The sequence below is a fragment of the Schistocerca cancellata genome, chromosome 1, assembly GCF_023864275.1.
Source record: "Schistocerca cancellata isolate TAMUIC-IGC-003103 chromosome 1, iqSchCanc2.1, whole genome shotgun sequence".
In the NCBI taxonomy this organism is placed as follows: Eukaryota; Metazoa; Arthropoda; class Insecta; order Orthoptera; family Acrididae; genus Schistocerca; species Schistocerca cancellata.
This window is the reverse complement of record NC_064626.1, coordinates 371,421,552-371,440,351: the sequence shown is the minus strand read 5'-3', so window position 1 is coordinate 371,440,351 and position 18,800 is coordinate 371,421,552. Positions and strand designations below refer to the sequence as shown.

The 18,800-nt window shown below is 41.3% G+C and overlaps 1 non-coding gene across 1 annotated transcript; it reads left to right on the top strand.

Annotated features, from left to right (window-relative positions):
• The first annotated feature begins 16,712 nt into the window (after positions 1–16,712).
• Positions 16,713–16,786, top strand: Trnat-ugu (transfer RNA threonine (anticodon UGU)). The gene has a single exon. It is a non-coding gene; the product is annotated as a tRNA-Thr (tRNA).
• The last annotated feature ends 2,014 nt before the right edge of the window (positions 16,787–18,800 follow it).

Here is an 18,800-nt window from a genome sequence, read left to right as displayed (position 1 = left end):
TGCATCCGTGCGTCGCTGCGGTCCGGTCCCAGGTCGACGGGCACTTGCACCTTCCGCCGACCACTGACAACATCGATGTACTGTGGAGACCTCACGCCCCACGTGTTGAGCAATTCGGCGGTACGTCCACCCGGCCTCCCGCATGCCCACTATACGCCCTCGCTCAAAGTCCGTCAACTGCACATACGGTTCACGTCCACGCTGTCGCGGCATGCTACCAGTGTTAAAGACTGCGATGGAGCTCCGTATGCCACGGCAAACTGGCTGACACTGACGGCGGCGGTGCACAAATGCTGCGCAGCTAGTGCCATTCGACGGCCAACACCGCGGTTCCTGGTGTGTCCGCTGTTCCGTGCGTGTGATCATTGCTTGTACAGCCCTCTCGCAGTGTCCGGAGCAAGTATGGTGGGTCTGACACACCGGTGTCAATGTGTTCTTTTTTCCATTTCCAGGAGTGTATGTCAGATGGTAGTTAAGTACGACTACTCGAGTGTAGAGTCGCATGACGGAGGTTAAATATTTTCAACATCTGTGAAAGTACTTGTAAGATTTAAAACGATAAACGTGGCTCACTTGCAATACATAGCTGACTCATGAATAGTTCTCCTCCCAATTATTATCTATAATATGCACCCCACGCTGTTATAAATCTTAGGAGTACTATCACTATTAAACACAGACAAGCACAGAGTTTAACAACTATGTGTATGAGGGTTAGAAAACCGTATGGGGCTAGGAGATATTATTTTCTACTTTTTAATCCGATTTAAAAACGTGTTATATTAAAAATTTATTTTTGTTTAAATAATAATTTTCTGATATGCTTCTCGGATTTGCCGCTGGATCGTATAGTGAAAATTGCGATTTACACAATACGATACAGCGGCAAATCAGAGAAGCGTATTTGCAACAGATCCTTCGGGGTAGTCTGAAAAGTCACATTATTATTCTGATTTCTAGTTTCCGGTGTGTGTGTGTGTGTGTGTGTGTGTGTGTGTGTGTGTGTGTGTGTGTGTGTATGTGTGTGAACTTTCTCTGTGGAATTTAGATATTTGAGGAGATTATATTTTTTATTTAAGGAATTATTTATATTTAAACCAACTTTCTTCCCGTGGATTCACCCGTACACCTCTATGTCACACGTCTCCTCCTGCCCCCTCCTCCTCTTCCCATCCGTGCTCATCTGCTCGCATACCATCTGGAATGCACTCCAATATTAACCACACAACACTCCGGTCCTGCAGGGCAGAAGACATATCAGGTGTTACCAAGTTTTTTTCACTCCCACCCCTTCGGAAGACACCGACAAGAAAGCAAACTAGTATTGCATTGTCATCTAATTCGGAGTTGTGTTCAAAAGTCATATCTTTAACTCATTGGGAAGTTGATTTGAAATCAGCTGCAAAATTTGTACCGGACAGGCAGACAGACAAGATAATCAAACTGTGGTAATAAAATAGTGGCATACAGAACGTGCTTTGTTTCATACTGCTCATATCCAGAAGTTACAGTGATATTAAATAGTTCAAATCAGTGGGACTACCATTAAGAAAGGTGGAAGCAACGTAAAGCTTACTTAAAAAGGCAACAAATGAAATACCTGTAATGGCAACTAAAAGAATGACAGTAATATCGTTACGTTGTATGTGGTGCTATAGAATCGGATGAGGACCCAAAGCACCGCCTCTGTTTTGTTAAACTTGGAGAAAAAGTAGTCTATGCGTGGCACATCTCTGCAACCCTTTACTGACGACCGTCTTGTGACCCCCGAAACCCGTCCACTTTTCTGAACTCTAATAACACGTACTAAGCTTGAAATTTCAGTCTGCATGAGGAGACTAGCTGCAGGGAGTGGGAATGTTTCTCGTGTCCACATATTGCGATACTACTGAAGCTGGAAAATGAGTTAGTCTAAATTTGGTTGAGATGATCCCGCAGGGTTTATAGTGTACCATAATCTGATAAACAACGACAGTTACTAGCGGGTAAGGTGTAAGCAGTGTCCACCTGCAGCCAAAACCCAAGTGTTCAGCAGCTGATAAACTGTGTGCAAACTGGAGACAGTCGCTTTCAGTATTACACGGCTCTCCACATTATTTTAACCCGTGGAAGCCTCACCATCACCGAATAAACTGTGACCCACATCCATTTGAACCTGCTTACTGTGATTGTCTCTACGTCTCCTACAGTTTTTTCCTCCCGCGCTTTCCACCATTACCAAATTCATGCTCCATTTTTACCTCAGGCTATCTGTCAACTAATCACTACTTTCAGTCACGTTATTCCACAATTGTTTCTTTCTCCCCAATCCTATTTAGTACTCTCTCATTGGTTTATCGATCATTTCAAAAACTTTATTCTCCTCTTGTCTGAACTGTTTATTGTGCACGTTTCATTTCCGCACAACTGCAGATAAACGCTTTCTGAAAAGACTCTCTCACACTTAAATTCGTATTAGATGTTAACGAAGTCCCCTTTTTCAGAAATGCTCTTAGCGCTACAGCCAATATGCCTTTTATATTCTCTCTACTTCGACATCATCAGTTATTTTGATGCCCCAATAACAACACTTGTATATTTCGTAATTTTATTCTTTCTACATCATTTTATTCGACTGCATTGCATTACCTAAATTTTAATTTTGATGATGTTTATCTTATAAAATATTTTTAAGACAATATCCCTTCCATTCAACTTATCTTCCATCGCTGTCTCAGATGAAGTTACAATGTTATCGGCATTTCTTCCCACCGTACTTTAATTTCCTCACCAAATTGCTCCTTGCTTCCCTTCACAGAACGCTCAGTATATAAATTGAGTGAAGCGGGAAGATATTATAACACTGTCTTACTCACTTCTCAGCTACTGCTTCAGTTTCACGTCATTCAGCGCTTTTTATTGCAGTCTACTTTCTGTAAAACTTGTATATAACTTTTCGCTTCTTATATTTCATCCTTGTTCCCTTCTAAATTTCAAAGAGCATATTTCAATTGAGGTCTAATTACTGAACATTTTAATTTGAATTAGCAGAGTCCCCACTAATAATGTAGAATCCAAAAGCTGCAATTCCCTTGGGTAATTTTATGTTGTGGTTGTCTGTTCTACAGAGTGCACACCCACGGCTTCGTATGAGTGTCGGAAGTGCTCTTTTAATTTTGTAAATAATAAAAAAAACACACACACACACAGGTTTGTGTTCTGTTCACAGACAACATGGCGTCGACTCACTGATCAGCTTGTTAGTCAGCGTTGGTACTTTCACCCTAGGCAAAAACAATGAAGGGCCATCTTGTAAACATACGCCCGTCTGCCATATGCTGAAGAGTTCTGGTTGGGGAGTTGCTCTTGCGCTTGGGTGGTGGCTATGGGGAGAGAGTTAGCAGACGTTTCTGTAGACGACAGATGTACGTATGTTTACGAAAGGGAGCTACACTGCTTCTGCCTACGGTGTAGGTTGCAATGAAGGTAGCAACACTCACTCACAAGACGTTCAGTGCATTGATGTTATGCTGTTTACAAATAGAACCGGAATAAACGAAGATTATTCAAAGTGTTCGTTTTTCAGAATTATAAAATATCACCTCAAACAAGCCGTGGACATGAAATCTGGACAAAAAAGGCTATAAGCCAAGCGTATTCATGGGAGTCGTGCAATTTGATATTACAGCATTTTGTGGGCTCTCGAGTTGGCACCAGTTAAAATAAGCAGTAGGAAAATCTCAGTCAACAAGGGCGAAAGGTTTCCCTGAATCTACTAATTCTATTACCGTAGGCTTTCTTTTTTTGTCTTGCCCGAAGACTGTTTCTACCAGTTTTTCCATTCTTCTCCAAATAATTCGATTGAAGTTTTGCAATCATGACTTATTAGACTGCTCGTTCAATATTCTTCACACATATCGGCGCCTGCCTTCTTTGGTATTGGAATTATTACATTCTTCTTGAAGTCTGAAAATATTTGGCCTCTCTCATATACGTTGCACACCATGTGGAATAGTTTTGGAATAGCTTTTCCCCCGAAGGATCCAGTAATTGTGAAGGAATGTCGCCTGCTCCAGGGGCCTTGTTTCGGCTTAATATCCTTCAGCGCTCTGCTAAATTATTCTGGCAGTAGCATATGTCCCAGCACATCTTCATCTACTTTTTCCATCGTCTCTATAATGATGTCTTCACGTTCATTTTCCTTGTATAGGCATCTGCTTATTCCTTCTACCTTTCAGCTTTTTCTTCTGTGCCTAGTGCTGTCTTGCTGTCTGGCCTATTTATATTGATATAGATGCTTCTCTTCCTCCGAAGGACTGTCTAATTTTCCTATAGGCAGCGTATATGTTTTCCCTAATCATGATTTTGTTTTCTAGCCATACTCGCTAAAAAACCTTTCACTTCCTGTTAATCTTAGTTCCCCTTCTGCCTGCTTCACTGCGTGCATTTTAATATATTCTCCTGTTGTCAGTTAGATTCAGTACAAACTTCCTGAGGATAGCCACTGACTGTTGATAAGTATACAGTGGTTCAGATAGTGGCTAATTGAGCAGTAACAATCATAAAATTATTGTATGGCGACTGGCTGAAGTAACCACACATATCATCCACTATCTCATTATAGTGACAGTGAACTGTGTGTTGAACGTGTAACATAAAAGTGAAATACAAATACTTCATTTCACCCCGTTTCCCACAAATACTACACTCATATATATGTTGTGGGGCGGTTCTATTTACTTGGTTACGATAGACACATTCAATTCTAGGTCGAAACAAATGATTACAAGAGGCAGTCAAATGGAAAGGAGACAGGTGAAAGTGTTTATTATTTCAAAAGTAATCACCCTAAATATTAATATGATTGCCCCACTTTGAGACAAGACGGTCAATGCCTTCGTGGAATAATATTCGTGGTTGTCTACGCAACCGTGATTGCATCTAGGCATGCACTTCTTCGTCCGGAACAAACCGACTGTCACAAAGGTCTTTCTTCATGACTCCAAAAATAAGAAAATCTCACGTGTAGCGGTCGGAATTGCGCGGGAGATGTGAAAGGGCTTTCCAGCGAGAGTTCTGCAGCGTAGTCAAAACAGCCTTGGCAGCATGTGGGAGGGAATTATTCTGCAATACAGTAATGCCGTCAGTCATCATTCCTGGGCGTATGGACTTGATGGCGCGCTTCAGTTTTTGCGAACTGTCCATGTTCAAGAAATTCAATGATCAGCCGGCCCTTGTAATGAAAGAAAATGGCTATCATGACTTTCTCGGAGCTATTGTTTCAACCACGCTGCAGAAGTTTCACTGGGAAGCCCTTACACATCCTCCATACGGTCTTAATCTCTTCCCACGCGGTATTCATGTTTTTGGAGCCCTGAAGAAAGACGTCCGTGGCCGTTACACGCATGGTTCCGTAGGCAGCCGCAAATATTTTGCTATGAATGCATTCACTTTCTCGCCCCACAGTGGCATTAATGTATTAATAGTTATGCCTATAGCTTTTGAAATAATAGGGTTTACTTTTTTCCGTCTGTCTCATTTCCATTTGGCTGCCCCTTATAGTAAGTGACAACGCAAACAGCAATCGGTACTGTGAATACATCACTGTGGCCAGGCCCTCCATTCTGTAGCAGAAGCAGTACGTGCACACACACACACACACACACACACACACACACACACACACACACAGAAATACAATGGTGGCCCTCATCCATATTCGGGAGGTAAAGTGACACCGCGACCCAGTGGGCGCCGGCGAGGCTGGTCGGCTTTCGCGTCCTGCCTGTCTTGCCCTTTCCCGTGCAACCGAAGCCGACGCGCGGGCGGCCGCTGTGGGTTACCAAGGTGAGTAGATCGCACAGCCGCCGCCACCGCCGCCATGTAGGGCTGCCTGGCAGCTAATTTCCAAACAGACAGCGCCTCATATTACACAGCGTCAGAGTGAAATCTAAACCATCACCGTGTTTACACCGACAGCTACATCACCGGCGAATCAATACCAAAACTAACTAAGTCGTCTCCTCCTCCTCCTCCTCCGCCTCCTCCTCATACTCATACTCATACTCTTCTTCTATACTTTCCGTGCGGCCTGTTAGGTTAGCCCGTCTTTTTACTGGTCTGGTTCGATCTCTTTTCTCTTAAACAGCTCTTTATCTGGCGTGGTAGTCTTTCTACTCCAGGGCTTCCCAGCGTGTGGTCCGCGGATCCCTTAGGGGTCCGCCGGCTCTTTCTAGGGGTCCGCGGCCACATTTCACCAAATCGTGTAAAATAATGAGTAAAATTATTGAATAAAAATGTGAAAATTAAATTGATCATTTTTTTCGTGTGAAAAACGTGTGTACTTTCACTTCAGGTCATATTCCCAAGCAGCCTTTGCGGTTCTTAAGTGAGAACGAATACACAGTTTAGTGCCGGGAATGCAGCTTCTCTGGTGGACTGTTTAGCAACAATACGGGGGTCGTTTGTGCGCCGGCTCACGGCGCTAGATGCGCTGAAACCTTTTACGCATGCGCGGAGCGAGCTTTGTCGGATTTATTATGTGAAAACGCTGCAAGTACTCCATTGGTTGCAATATCCTGTGGAAGTGGAATAACCAAGAAGCGGAAGTACAACGAAAGCTATTTACAAATGGGCTTTATGGAGCAAAGAAGGGTAAAGCTCAGTGTGTAATTTGTGCGCGAGTCCTTCCGAACAGTTCAATGGTTCCAGGTAAATTGCACCGTCATTTTCAAGGTACTCATCCGGATTTCCAGGCTAAAGACATCGATTATTTCAAAAGGAAGAGTGCTGAACTAGCTGCTTCTCAGCATTGCATGAAAACTCATGCAAAACAATTAATAAAAATTCGTTAAAAGCTTCTTTCTTGGGTAGTTATCGAATGGCAAAAACAGGCAAAGCTCACACAATTGCAGAAAATTTCATAAAGCCATGTGTTAATGATATTTTTCCTTGCATGCTAGACGAATTGGGAACATGGCACATGCATTAAGAAGTTTTCAGTTCCCATGGGTTTCGCTCTGAAATTTAAAGTTACTGTGCTCTCGACTGACGTGGGGTCCGCCATGGATTTTCGACTGAAGAAAGGGTCCGCCAGCTGAAAAGGTTGGGAAGCCCTGCTCTAGTCTATTCTTTGTAGATGTTCATTCTATTTCTGCTTGTTTTTATCCACTTCGTTTACCATATGACAAATTATCAACTCATTTCAAATATCTTCATTTCATATTTTATCTATTCGTTTACATATTTTCACCGTTCTAAGAATTCTCACTAATTAGTTACGCTCTACCGTCGATGCAGACATGTAGATGGAAGAAGAAATTAGGAAAAAGTTTGGGGCAGCAAGCTTTCTCTTCATTGTAGTTACACGAAACATCCTCAACAAGTGAAACGATATTGAAAGGGGCAACGCTCCTACAGATCTTCTTATACCCCGACACTAACCTATGGCTGCAAATCTTAGAACGCGACTAAGCAGAAAAACAGCTCCAAGAATCAGATACGAGATAATACCTGAAAACAGAAAATCAGACAGGGACAGACAGAATCCGATACACAACCATTCTCAAAACTTTAAATGCAATGCAACGGGAGCTGAGTATCCAAGAACAACAACAGAGGTAATATTGAAATGTAACCGATGATCGCCTTTCGAAATACTGATGTCGATGATTAATCGAATTAAAAACATTCATATTTCGATATATCGACGCCAAAAACTTGGTTTTAGAAATAGTATCATAAATTGTCATCGCACGTGTTACTTAAAATTGTGAACAATGGTTTCTGAGTGTTTGATCGCTACGAAATTGTCTCCTGCGCCAACCTCTTCATTTCAGAGCAGTTCTTGCACCTTACGTCTTCAGTTATTTGCTGGATGTATTGCAGTCTGTCTTCCCCCACAGCTGCATCCCTCTGCAGTCACCTCTAGTACCATGGAGGTCATTCTTTAATGTATGAACACATCTCCTACCATCATGCCCCTTCTTCTTGCTAATATTTTCCACATATTCATTGCCTCGCCTATTCTGCGGTAAAGCAACTCATTCCTTACAGTCGACCTAATTTTCAACATTTTTCTGTAGCACCATATCGCTATCGCTTCGATTCCCCTCTCTCCAGGTTTTCCCACTGGCCACGATTTACTACCATACAATACTGTACTACAAACGTACATTTTCAGAAATTTATTCCTCAAATTAAGGAATATGTTTGATACCAGCAAACTTTTCGTGGCTATGGTGCCCTCTCTGTCTGTAATACTCTGCTCTTTATGTTCTCCTCGCTTCGTCCGTCTTAGGTTATTTTGCTTCCAAAGTAACAGAATTCCATAATTTCGTCTACTTCGTTATCCCCAGTTCTGATGTTAAGTTCCTCGTCATTCTCATTTCTCCTACTTCTCATTACTTCTGCCTTTCCCTTATTTCCTCTCAATCCATATTGTATACCCATTAGTCTGTTCATTTCATTCAACAGATCCTGCAATTCTTCTTCAGTTTCACTTAGAACAGCAACGTCGTTAGTGAATATTACTATTGATATCCTTTCACCATGAATTTTAGTGCCACGCATTAACCTTTCTTTTAATTTCGTCGCTGCTTCTTCGATGTATAGGCTGAATAGTAGGGGGCGAATGACTGCATCCCTATCTTACGTCATTTTTAAACTGAGCCCTTCGATCTTAGTCTTTCAATATCGTTGTTCCCTCTTGATTATTTTGTATATCACCCGTATTTCCTTGTAGTTTACTTCTATTTTTCTGACAATTTCGACCATCTTGCACCATTTCCCTATGTCGAAACCTTTTTCTAGATTGACAAATCCTATGAGCGTATCTTCATTTTTCTTCAGTCTTTCTCCACTTTAAAGGGCAAATGCAGACCTGCCACCCTGGTGTCTTTACCTTTCCTAAAGCCAAACTGATCGTCAGCGAACTGTTGTCCACTTTCCTTTTCAATTCTTCCTTATTCATGAATTAATAAAAAAGTAAGGAAACGAAATTTAGTTACACGTTATTTTGCATTTCTTTTCAAAGCTGTGACGATACCTTTTTGTGTACAATTTGAATACGCAACTGACTAAGTCGATGCAAGTGCTGGATCGTAAAGGGAACTGAGAGGAATACTTTATATATCAACAGTGTCGCAGTTTCATTGAAGGGACCGTAGCTGTCTGTCTCTCATCAAAAGTTTTTGGGTTCTGAGACTTTAAAAGAACTTTTAAGTTTTGGTGTTACCAGATGTTATGCACGTCATTTTTGAGTAGTTTTCCCCTTTTTCTTCTTTTCACGTTCAAAAATCACTAACATAAACACACAGTAATCAAGAAACAACAGAAAATTAAGACGCTTCGAGAGTTAAGTTTCAAACATTTCTACCAACCTTACTTTGAAGTGAGAGAAAGTTATAAAAGTACGCAGCTAACAAAATCCAAAATTTCTCTAACAACTTGTATGTCATATACTGTAAGTACCCTTCTTATTCTGTAAACATTTCAATATTAAGAAGAAAGTAGACTTGTATTTTCTCTACTACGAGTTATGATGCTGCTGCTACTGATGATGATGATGATGATGATGATGCTGATGATGATACATTAACAGCATTATTCTCTGAGAATGCTCGTTCCCGCACATCAGAAACTGGATAGTTCAGTATGATGTTGGTAAACTGCAGGAGCGCCAATGGTAAGGTTCCAGAGTTAGTATCGCTTATTGAAAGTTATAATGCCTAGATAGTATTAGAAACACAAATTTTGTTGAAGCCGGAAGTGAATAGCGACGAAATCCTGAAGTCAGATTTGAATATTTACCTTAAGGACAGGCTACTCGACAAAGATGACGGGGTTACGCCGTATTTATTGCGGAAAACAATTCAGTAATATGTAGCGAAGTTATCACAAATTCCGAATGTGAATTAATCTAAACGAAGTTATGCATCAAAGTTGGGTGAAAAATGTGACTCGGAAGCTTTTATAGACCATCTGCGTCGGGAGCTGTACTGGTAGAGTGCTTCAGAGACAATTTGTAGAATATAGTGACAAAGATTCCTTATCATACTGTTGTAACAGGGGGCTGACTATAGCCTGCCAGGTACAGAGTGGGAGAGTTATGCTATGCTGACGCATAAGTTATCTGATTGTACCGCCAAAAAATATCGCTGTTACCGATATATGAGCTGGACAAATATCGATTAAAATTATGTGTAATTGATTCCGATATACTGACACCAATATACCGTTGTCCGATACGCCAATCATGCAGAGTCCTTGCCGAGTAGTTGTAGTGAATTATTATACGGGCCGGCCGCGAGAATTTGAAATGATTCGCATGATCGCGCGAAACTGTTGAAGGTCTAATTAAATTGCTAATCAGATAGCTCGCTTAAGACAAGCGGTGTATAGTATTGAGTGAAATTGGTTTGGAAAGAAAAAAATTAACGGTAATAACCACTGATTATTGTCAATTCGAAATCTCGTGTAAGACTGTTAAAATAATTGTGTGTTTCGCACCGAATACCAAATTAGTTCAAGAGATAAGGAGATCTGTGCCACGGCAAGCAACCAGACTACAACCGAATGGCATGTTAAAATATGTATCTGGCTGACTGCTGTGATAATGTTAAGTCTTTGCAAGTCTTTGCAGAAGTTGTTTTATGTCCTAGAATTATATTCACGTTTTACAATATATTTCGACAAAAAATAGAGATTGTTAGAGACGAAAGGGCTATATGTTTCGAGAAAAAGTTGTTATGATATCAAGTTTTCTAGAGAGATTCATGCACGATGTTCTAGGACTGAAACCAGATATACCTCATGGAACACAGTTCTACATGTTGTTTTCCACAAAAAATTATTATGTTAATTACTACCGACTGTAGATATGCAGTATAAAATACTTTCATTTTTACATCACTCGTGGACGTAATCAGATGCTCTGTAAGTGTAGCTGAACTGAGGCGCTTCATTAATTGGAAGGTATGCGTTTATTATTTAAGTTTCTGCTCCATCTCTGTTCAAATAGCGTTACTTCCGGCTACCTCATTCCACTCACAATTGTTCCAATGGAAGCACGACAAGTTTTGAGCCGTAGTATGAATGCGTATCTCCCAATTTTTACGATTGTGCTAATCATGGTGAGCACCTGCTAGGAGTAGTAAGCCATTCCTTAGTGTGTCTTGTTCAGAGTTGTCACAATTTTAAGAGTATTAATTATGCTCAAAAGCAGTATATTTCTCTTAGTGCCTCGCTTTTATAAATAAGTGAGCGTCTGTGAGACTCACTATCTCTGACTAAAGAAATTATAGTGCTTTGACGACAACAAAGGTGGCAAACGACTGCTGCCCTATTCCGTACGAGCTGCCGGTGAGTGTTGCCTGGTTGAGTTACTTCCTGGAACACTTCTTGTCTCGCCAGTGCAGGGCGTCAGATTCCAGCGATTCCGAAGCGGCCAAACAGTCGAATAACGCCTGAACCATGCGATCGATAGCACAGCCGAGAGCGACCGGTGAGCGGACGCGGAAAAAGCTGGCGATGCCAAGTAATGGGATGCAGGAATCGATTGCCGTCCTGGCGGAGCCTCTTCCCATGATATTCGGAGGATGACGTGACATGTATGCCAGCTCTGCGAATTTAAATTTCAACACTGCATTTGCATTTATTGCGCCCCCTGTGCCGGGATCGCCGTCCTGGTCTTTCTTTAGCTTTCCCTCGGGGAGAAAGAAAATGCCTGGCTGTCACCACAAACAATCGCTGCACCCCAAGTCACAACTCGCAGTACGTCTTATATTGTTCTGCAGCAAACCCCCTCTTCTGCATTTTAACATAGAAGGAATGAATAAAACAGACGTAAAACCGTGCTTGACCAGTGGAAAACAAAGCACAGAGCGAAATAAAATCCCGTAGCATCAGTAAGACAAACAGAAAAAAAATCTTTTTTGTCGCATCTACAGCTCCGTTAAACCGTGATATTTCGGTCAATATGGAGAGACCAACAAAACACTGACACTTTTTGCAGTTCATAACTATTTGTAGTGAATTTTAATCTTTAGTGGTCTTGAAACTGCAATAATTTTAACGCCGCCGTTAAAGGGCAAAACAACTACATTGTTTTTCGGAGACAATTTCACCACTCACGCAAAATCTGCTTGTTACGCTGTTACGTAGCTCAGTTATCTGCCTCCATGACAGAAATAGACACCAACTCCATTGTAGACTGTCGCCGGCCGTTGTGGCCGAGTGGTTCTAGGCGCTTCAGTCTGGAACCGCGCGACCGCTACGGTCGCAGGTTCGAATCCTGCTTCGGGCATGGATGTTTGTTATGTCCTTAGGTTAGTTAGGTTTAAGTAGTTCTAAGTTCTAGGGGACTGATGACCTCAGATGTGAAGTCCCATAGTGCTCAGAGCCATTTGGACCTTTTTTTGTTGTTATTGCAACAGTTGTGACGTTGTAACTGCTGACGGCACCTTTAGTTCCATGTATGACTGAGTCGACGCTTGATCAGTTATCTACTGTTCATTACGGCAAGCATTTCATTTCATGGAGCGTCTTCTAGGTTCTAAGGGCGATCAGGAATTCTGAATGTGCCAAGGCTCACAAGTCTTTGTCTTGCTCAGAAAGAATCAGCTACTTTAAATTACGAAAATGTGTACTTTGTTACCTGCCGTAATGTGCCACATGGTATACTATAAATTACATGTTTGATTCAACATCCTCGTAATTTTTGATCACTTTACTTTCAGTCGTTAAGTAAAAGAAGAGACATTACAATTTGTGTGCTAAAAATCTGAATATTTTATGCAGTTATTAGAACAGCCAACCGCAGATAGCACTGCAAACCAAACATTGTCGTGCACAACAATATTCATTTGAAACTAACTAAAATCGAGAACATCATTATTTTTGTGTGAAGTCATAGCATTACAACTCAAAGCGCTAACAGAGTTGGACGAGCGTGGGTTACCGAATGACAACAATTATGATCTTGCTTAAAACTCATTCTGGCATTCTACCGTCACTGTCAAAGCGAAGCAATAAATATTCGTGTTTGGATGGGAATCTGTTGCTTGCTGCACCCAATAATGTCTTCAGACTGAACCAAAGCGCAACATCGGTTGATGTGAACTACATTACTCGAACTTCAGCAAACTACGAGAACAAGCAGAAGCTTTCACAAATTCTTACTCTTCTGCCTCTTCGAACTGAAGTGTATTCCGTTTAGTCCAACTGCTATTTTCTTTTTACTTACTTACTTACTTAACCTAATCCCCATTTACCTCATACAGTAGAGAATACGGTTGACATCCATCCTTTACTGTGAACAGCTGCGATTACTTCGTCCCTCACAGTTAACCCACCTCCATGAATGCATCAGTTCCACTCTTTCATGTCTTTCTTGATTGTCCTCCTTTGTTCACTTCTGTCCTTTCAGGTCTTTCATAGTTTGCTCTTTCCCAGTCTTGTTTCCTGGTTTCATGAATTACCTCAATTCTAATGATAAAGATGTCTCGTCTCCAGACTTTTCCAGTCTAACCATCGAAAACTGGCCGACGAGGAGGGAGTAGTAGTTTGGTGCTTAACGTCCCGTCGAGAATGACGTCATTAGAGTTGGAGGATAAGCTCGGATGAGGGAAGGCTGAAGAAAGAAAGCGGCCGTGCCCTTTGGAAGGAACCACCCCGGTATCTGTCTTAAGCGATTTACGGGAATCACGGAAAGCTTAATCGGATGGCCGGATGCGTGTTAGAACCGTCGTCCTCCCGAATGCGAGTCCAGTGTGCTAACCACTGCACCACCTCGATAGGTGAAAACTCAGCGATGCTATTATTCGCTAAGCTCGTGTGCTCGAACTGATACTCCTACGAGCTGTGAAAACAGCAACATTACAATGTGAACACACATCTTCAGGAACCAGTGAGAGGATGTTTAGTGTCTTATAGGTAATGTGTTAGATTTTAAGACCGAATTAAAGAACTAGCTGTTGAGCGATTAATCCTACATCATTGCAGAGTTTCTTAGGATACGATCTTGAAATTCAAATTTTTGGAAGGTGACTACCAACAGCTGTCGAGTATTTTAAACACAAATATCAACCTGTTTCAGTCATGGGCCACCTTCACGGGAAAGGGTAAAAATTCTTTAAGCCACCACATTACATTTTTCATTAGTTAAATAATGTGTAAAGCATCTCATGAATATCAATATACGACACAGGACTTTAAGAAGCAAACGTACTAATACTAAGTGTTCATCGAGCAGTACAGCAAATGCACATGCCTTACAGTGGCCAACAGAGTAAAAATTACAGATAGCTTGACCAAAACATTATCTGTGACACAGTGTATAGCCTGTTAGTATTATGCAGTGGAGAAACGAAAAATTTTTTATGTAGGAGCACTGTTACTGGCAATGTTGCTTAATATATGATTCTTCTAGTTCACAGCAGTGTAGTTACTTTTTTCCCATGAAGCAAGAGCTTAGGAGCCCTACGTCGGTTGCGAAGTCTAACAGAAAGAAGAATGTTCTGCTGCTAGGTATGTCACAAGGTGGAAGTGTGGGCCAGCAGTTGCAGGAAGTGTTGGGGAGTGAGTACCAGGTCACCAACACTGTGAAGCCTAGTGCAGGGTTGGCTCAGGTGACCGACAGCATAGGGGAGTTATGTAGGAATTTTACGGAGGAGGATCAGGTAGCGATAGGGCGTGGAGCAGGGAATAGTCTTGATAGGTACTGGAAATATGATGTAGGTGGCGCCTGGTAAAAATAACAACCAAAATTGGTGGCACTAATGTGCATTTCGTGCAACTGTTTCAGCGTCATAATCGACCTCATCTTAATGCGGCTGTTAGGCCGTGTTAACATGGGGTTGGAGAAGGCACTGATGGCAGAGGGCATGGGTCATATTGCAGTGGTGCCAGTTTAGCCTGTCAGTAGGTTGGGTTTCACTAGGCACGGTCTGCATCTCAATAAGTATGGGAAGAGGAGGCTGACAAAGCTTATAGGTGACAGTTAGTGGGGGGTGGTGGGATCACTCACGGAAAACTTCCTGTAGTAGTTGGTGTTAGATCTGTACCTTTTTGAGATCGAAGTCAGCTGATAGGTATGCCTGCTTAAAGGAAGTCCCTCTAACTAAGGAATCACCTTCAGAGAATGTCATGTTTCCAAGTAGAGAAGGAATTAGCACATGTCATCAAAATATAAGAGGTATTAGAGATAAAGTTACTAAACTGCTCACAGATGCTGACTGAAATTATTGGTACATCGGAACACCGCTTAAATAATTTGACAGTTCAGAGGTTTCCTTTACCAGTATACAGATCAGCTGGCTGCTTTTCAAGGAGTTCCTTGAGGGGTGGGGGAGTGGCCATGTACGTAAAAATAACAGTATTCCATTTGAGTCCGTAAACATATCACGGCATTGCATTGAACAGATATTTGAATGTTGTGCAGGGGAAGTTGAATTTAGTGAAACTAAACTTCTATTTGTTTTGTTTATAGGTCCTCTAACTCTGACTTCAGAGCATTCCTGCTTAAGCTAGAGAGAGTTCTTGATTCACTTTATAGGAAGTACCGTAAATTAGTCATATGTGGTGACTTCAATCTTAATTTTGTATATGTTTGTACAAGAAAAAGGATGCTGGAAGATCTTCTAAATTCATATGATCTGACGCAAACTGTGTTTTTTCCAACTAGGGTGCAGTGGAACAGTAGCACAGCGATAGACGTTATTTTTATTCATTCTTCATTATTAGATGGGCATTCCGTTAGTGAAAGGGTAAATGGACTTTCAGACTATGTTGCACAAAATTTAACATTAAAAGGCTTTTGTATTCAAACAAATACCAAATACAATTACAAACTATGTAGGAAAGCTAGTCCAACTGCAATAGAGTGTTTTGAAAAACTCGTCAAGGAACAAGAGCGGCAAGATGTTTATAATGTCAATAACATAGATGACAAATATGATTATATATATATATGAAGACAGTAACTGTTCTCGAAAGAACAGAATACTGTCAATGACCGTGCAGCTTTTCCCTGGAATAAATGATGACTAACTGAAACCCTCAGCTGCCGACAGGTGTTGTTGATATACCCCGATGTGGATAGCTGAAAATGTGTGCCCCGATCGGGACTCGAACCGGGATCTCCTGCTTACATGGCAGACGCTCTATCCATCTGAGCCACCGAGGACACAGATGAATAGCGCGACTGCATGGACTTATCCCTTGCACGCTTCCCGTGAGACTCACATTCCCAACTGTCCACAATTCTACGTATGTAATGTACCTTATAGACATTTGCCCATCCTCGGTGGCTCAGATGGATAGAGCGTCTGCCATGTAAGCAGGAGATCCCGGGATCGAGTCCCGGTCGGGGCCCACATTTTCAGCTGTCCACATCGACGTGTATCAACAACACCTGTCGGCAGCTGGGGGTTTCAGTTAGTCATCATTTATTCCAGAGAAAAGCTGCACGGTCATCAACAGTATATGTTCTTTGAGAACAGTTACTGTCTTCATATATATAGTTAAAGGCTGCCCAGCCATTGACCTCCGTCTGTGCGAATGCGCCCAGGTTGCCCAAACTCTTACGGGAATCGTCAAAGCGTGCGCGAATAATGAGTGAATGGGCAAATATCTATAAGGTACATTACATACGTAGAATTGTGGACAGTTAGGAATGTGAGTCTCACGGGAAGCGCGCAAGGGATAAGTCCCTGCAGTCGCGCTATTCATCTGTGTCCTCGGTGGCTCAGATGGATAGAGCGTCTGCCATGTAAGCAGGAGATCCCGGGTTCGAGTCCCGGTCGGGGCACACATTTTCAGCTATCCACATCGAGGTATATCAACAACACCTGTCGGCAGCTGAGGGTTTCAGTTAGTCATCAAATATGATAATGCTTTTCTTCACACATTTCTCATGCTCTTTGAGAGTTGCTTTCCATTAGCACGTTCTAAACGGGGTACTAGCAGTAAAAGGCAGCCTGGGTGGCTGACTAGTGGGATAAGCATATAATGTAGAACAAAGCGGGAATTGTATCAAAATGTTAGAAGCAGTCATAATCAAGCTACAGTAGCCCATTACAAACAGTATTGTAACGTGGTTAAAAATGTTATTAGGAAGGCAAACAGTATGTGGTATGCAAATAGAACAGCTAATTCACAGGATAAAATTAAAACCATGAGGTTAATCGTGAAGGAAGTGTCTGGTAAGCAGCGTAAGGTCGACGATATAAAGGCAGTTTGTAGTAAAAATATTGCTGTTACTGATAAAATCACATATATGTACAGTATTTAATAATCATTTTCTGGGCATTGATGAAGAATTAAATAAAATTTAGTTTCTACAGGGAATCATATAACTCTCTTGACAAATGCCTTTCCGATATTTATGTCTGAAATATTCCTCTGTGATACAGAGAGGGGGAGATTGAGTCAGTAAATCTCGTAAGACTAAGGACTCTCATGGTTATGATGGAGTGCCTAGCAGAATATTAAAGTACTGTGCTGCACATGTTAGCCCTGTATTTTGCCATATGTGTAATTTTTCCTTTAGGAATGGTTAGTTTCCTGAACGATTGAAGTACTCAGTACTAAAGCCGCTTTACAAAAAGGGAAAAAGGGATAATGCAGATAATTTTAGATCTAATTCAATGCCATCAGTGTTTGCTAAAGTTATTGAAAAGGTTGTGTATGTTAGGATAATTGATCATTTTATATCACATGATTTGCTATCAAATGTAATTTCGGCTTTAAAAGTCGTTTAATAACTGAAAATGATATATTATCTTTTCTCTGTGAGGTACCGGATGGGTTAAACAAAAGGTTTCGAACGCTAGGCATATTTTTTGACTAAACTAAGACGTTTGATTGTGTTGATCACAAAATATTTCTTCAGAAGTTGGACCATTACGGAATTCGAGAAATAGCTCACAATTGGTTCACCTCTTAGTTTAGCAAGATACAGCAAAAGGTCATGATTCAATGTTGAGAATGGCTATGATGTGGGGTGTGAGTGGAGTACAGTCAAATAGGGGGTGCCCCAGGGATTAGTGCTTGGGCCACTTCTGCTCCTTATTTACTGGTATATAAATGATATGCCCCCAGAATATTAGGGTAACTCTAAAATATTTCTGTTTGCTGATGACGCTAGCATGGTAGTAAAGGATGTTGAGTGCAACATTGGCTCGGTTTCGAATAGTGCAGTTCATGACAAGTTCATGTCTTGTAGAAAATAAACTAACGCTAAATCACAGAAATTCTCAGTTTTTATAGTTTCTAATACACCATTCAAAAAAACCCGAAGTTTTAATTTCACAGAATTGGCATATGACTAGTGAAACTGAGTAGTTCAAATTTCTAGGTGTTCAGATAGATAGTAAACTGTTGTGGAAAGCCCACATTCAGGATCTTGTTCAAATACTTACTGCGGCCATTTTTACTATTCGAACGGTATCTGAAGTAAATGATCGTTCGACACAAAAATTAGTCTACTTTGCTTATTTTCATTCTAGAGTGTATTTTTAGCTTTGCTCAGAAACCGGCGGTTCGGGCAATAAATGGTGTAAGTTCGCGAACCTCTGCCCACTTGTCCCGGCATCTTGACATTGGCCTCTCTCTCTCTATATATATATATATTCTTTACCATCGTTAAAAATGTGAGCTTACTCCCAAAAATAAGCAGCTTTCACTCAGTTAATACTCGGCAGAAATCCAACCTGCATTTAGATCTGACTTCCTTAACTCTTGTGCAGAAAGGTGTGCAGTATACTGCCGCATCCAAAGCTACTATAAGAATTCAAAAATCTTAGCAGTAATTCACGCGTTTT